This window comes from Daucus carota, chromosome 4, assembly GCF_001625215.2.
Source record: "Daucus carota subsp. sativus chromosome 4, DH1 v3.0, whole genome shotgun sequence".
Classification (NCBI taxonomy): Eukaryota; Viridiplantae; Streptophyta; class Magnoliopsida; order Apiales; family Apiaceae; genus Daucus; species Daucus carota.
This window is the reverse complement of record NC_030384.2, coordinates 13,774,613-13,779,076: the sequence shown is the minus strand read 5'-3', so window position 1 is coordinate 13,779,076 and position 4,464 is coordinate 13,774,613.

Here is a 4,464-nt window from a genome sequence, read left to right as displayed (position 1 = left end):
CTATACGGCACTATTGCCCATTCTTGAGTGTCATCTTCAAATTCTAGCAAGAAATCAGCCAGAGCTTGACCCTTGATAGTAGCCCTAGGCTTATACTCCAAATCAAACTATCCTAGCTCTACAGCCCACTTCATCAATCTTCCCGTTGCTTCTGGCTTATGCATGATCTGACAGGGAGGATAAGAAGTTCTCACCTCAATCTTATGTGCCTGAAAGTATGGACGAAGTTTCCTTGCTGCTAAGACCAAAGAGTATACTAGCTTTTCCATGCTAGTGTATCTTGTTTCAGCATCTTGTAGCCTCTTGCTAACATAATATACTGGGAATTGAACATCCCTTTCTTCCTTCACAAGGACAGCACTAATGGAATGTCTTGAAACGGCCAAGTACAATATTAATGTTTCTCCTTCTACTGGCTTGGCCAAGAGAGGTGGCTTTCCTAACTGTTCCTTTATCCTTTGGAAGGCCTCCTCACATTTGTCTGTCCATACGAACGTTTTCCCTGCATCCTTGATAGCCTTAAAGAACTCCTTGCAACTATCCGAGGATTTGGATACGAATCTATTTAATGCTGCTATCCTTCCGGTAAGGCTCTGAACCTGCCTAACATTCTGAGGAGACTTCATATCGAGTAGTGCCTTGATCTTTGCAGGGTTAGCTTCGATCCCTCTATGGTTTACCATGAACCCCAAGAATTTACCAGATTCAACTCCAAATACACACTTCTGGGGATTCAGCTTCATTCGATACTTCCTGAGTATGTCAAACATTTCAGCCAAGTGCTGAATGTGATCTTGCGCCTCCTTGGATTTTACCAACATATCATCAACATAAACCTCCATACTCTTACCGATCTGATCTTTGAACATCATGTTCACAAGTCACTGATAAGTTGCCCCGACGTTGATCAACCCAAATGGCATCCCTATATAACAGTACAACCCCCTATCGGTTATAAAAGAAGTATGTTCTTGATCTGGCTCGTACATGGGTATCTGGTTGTAGCCTGAATATGCATCCATAAAGCTTAGTAAGGCGTGTCCGGCGGTGGCATCTACCAACTGATCTATCCTGGGAAGGGGGAAACTATCCTTCGGGCATGCTTTGTTTAAATCAGTGAAATCAACACAAGTCCTCCATTTCCCATTAGGCTTCTTAACAAGGACCGGATTGGCCAGCCATGTCGGGTAGAAGGATTCTTTGATCAGCTTAGCGCCTAGCAAACGATCGACTTCTTCTTTTAATGCATGGGCTCTCTCACCACTAACAGCCCTTCTCTTCTGTCTGACCCCTTTCTTGGTGGGATCAATATTCAAGTGATGACTCATTACCTCGGGATCAATTCCTATCATGTCTGCATGGCACCAAGCAAAAACATCCAAGTTGTTCCTTAAGAACTGTATAAGATTCATCTTTAACTTTCCTTTCAGCTTGGAACCTATCCTTAGTACCTTGGCTTCATCAGCTTTTCCAACCTGGATCTCGATTGTATCTTCAGCTGGGCCAGTTTTGGCTAACTCCAGGGGTAGCCGCGGGTCTAGATCAGATCCCTGCTTGGTTCCGGATGTCTCCCATTTTTCCCATATAGAGCAAGGCTTAAGTTCCGCATCTGAATCCCCCTCCATTATTTCCTTCCCTTTTATTCGCTTAACATTATCCTCTTCATCAGAGAACTGGACGATGTAAGTCATGTTGACGACCCCATTGTCATTCACTCTAATGGGCTCTTTCAATGATCTATTCTTCTTGAAATCTTTGAGAGATTGAAGATAGCACTCTCTGGAGTCATACTGGCACCCTCTCACAACTCCAATTCCTCCAGGTGTTGGGAATTTCATAGACAAGTGATATATTGATGTGACCACTCTCATCTCTTTCAGTAGTGGTCGCCCAACAATGGCATTGTGTGATGAGTCGTGATCTACAATCATAAAGTCCATAACCTGAGTGGCTGAGCATGTTCCTTCTCCTAGAGTTACTGGGAGCCGGATTGTTCCCTTTACCTTCACAGCCTCTCCTCCAAATCCATAGATATACATATCCTCAACCTTCATATCCTTGTCAGGAAGACCAAGCTTCTGGTAGGTGCTATAATAGAGAATGTTGACTGAGCTTCCGTTGTCAACAAGTACTCGGTGAACATTCATTGGACCAATGCGAAGAGCGATCACCAGTGCGTCATTGTGCGGGTGGTGGACCCATCTCGCATCTTCTTCTGAAAAAGTTATATCAACATCTTCTCCTTTAAAGACTTTAGGAGGCCTAGATGACAAATTATGGACATTAGTAAGGGGCCTACCTTTAGCCTCCTTAGCGTATCTCTCCATAGCTCTAGTTCCATCACCAGCCAAATGTGGTCCACTGAAGATGACATGGATGCTTCCTTCTTTAACGAACTGGATATCTTCTTGATTCCCCCCCTGCTCACCGGTGTAGCCAAGTCCCCTCTTGTCCTTGGCTCGATTATCCCGTCGAGATCGGGCTTCACGGACTATCCACTCGTTAAGATGACCCTCTTTGATTAGTGACTCGATTTCTTCTTTCAACTCTCTACACTCATGGGTGTCATGCCCAGTTGATTCATGGTATTCACAGTACTTGTCTTTGTTCTTGGCTTGCCAAGAATTCAAAGGTGCTGGCCTGTGGAAAAGTCCTTTGTCACGATTGACCTCGAAGATGTGTTCAATTGGCGCGGCTAGTGGTGTCCAGCGATCTCCTCTTTCTTCGTAATCCCGGGGAGGCGTGTAGTTCCTTCTGTAAGTGGTGTTGACCCGATTGGGACTGCGTCGCCTCCCTCTTTGCTCAGGACTCGGAGACCGGTCTCTTCTCTTTTGCCGGGCCTTATTGGGGCTCCTCTCATTCTTCCTGCTTTCGGCTAAAGACTGTTCAACATTCTTGTATGCCTCAGCCCTTGCATAAAGATCTGCCAAGGACTTGGGATCATTGCCCTGTAAGTGCTTCCAAAAGTCGGTTCCTACTCGAAGCCCAGCCACCAAGAAACTTTTCAGTGTCTCATCGGTCGCTGAAAGGCATATGTTTAGCCTATTTGTAATTAAAGAGGTACCAACTCAACTCTGATAAGAAAGCAAGGTAAATAGCAAGTACTGTTGAAGGAATCCGTACGAAGAATGTCAAGTGATTTATTGAAATTATATGTCTGAAGAATTTCAGGATGCTGCTGCACACCACTGGAAGAAGTTCATTAATATGTTCAAGCCTCAGTGTACAAATAATCTTTTGTAGCACGTCCAGAAGTCCAGAAGGTATAAAGTTTTAATACTTTATTTATTCAGAAGATTCCATACTATTGTTACTAATGAAGAAGAACTACGAAGACAAAGAATCGACGAACAAGCCTCGTTTCAAATGCTTATTTGATAAAGAATATTTAATTCAGCTAGATACAGATGAACCAGACAGAACATTTGTGTGTCAGCTACTCAGATTAAGTGTTCTGCATCAACTACAAGTGGCCGTTCGATCAAAACTAAGATCTACAACGTTCATCAAAGCCTGGAGTCCCTGCTGTTGAAGAAATATAATTTAATAAATATGTCTTTAATTATTTCACTTATCAAAATAATTAAATTAGTTGTATAATTTATTTATTAAATTGATTCACCTTCGAATTAATTTAATTTATGAATTTATATAATTAATATAATTAAGTGAGTAATTATTGAGTATTTATTCAATTAAATATAAAGGTTTTATTGATTAAATGACTCGGCATGACATTCTCAGAGAATGTCATACCGTGTCATGTATTTAGGCTTCCTACAGCATGACTTAATAAAGTCATACCGTTTCTGTGCAACAGACTTTGTTGTCATGACTTTAACAAGTCATACCGAGTTCTGATGAATGGGTTATTGAATGTCATACCGTGTATTGGTATCAGACATTCACTGGTATGACTTAAAAAGTCATACCGTGTCCTGTGATCAGGCGTTGTTGCTTAGTGTGTATGACTTGCGTTATAATGTCTTATAAATATCATACCGAAGTGAGTCTAATGGCTTTTGAGTTGTATGTCATACCGAATGACTTAGTGGTCAAGTCTGAAATGTCATACCGTGCCTATGCAGTATGACATTCCTTATTTATGTCATTCCTTTCTTGTTTTAGGGCATGGCTTTGTGTAACAATGTCATATCTTCCTTTGTAATGTCATTCCTAAGCTTAAAAGTCATTCCTTTCAATGTCATACCTAGATCTAAGTGGTTTGCCTATAAATATGGCTTCACTTCTTCATTTCTCAAGTGTTCATTGCATTGTAAAAGCTTTCAAGTTGTTTGTAACTTGCAATTGTTATATCCACAGTTTTCTGTGCTTTGATCACTCGATTGTTTTAATCACTAAGTTAGAATACATCCTGTCAAATTTATTCTACGAACTTTAGTGGACATTAAAACGAACCTTATTAATTATATAACGACTTAAAACATTGTTATATTAATTAAT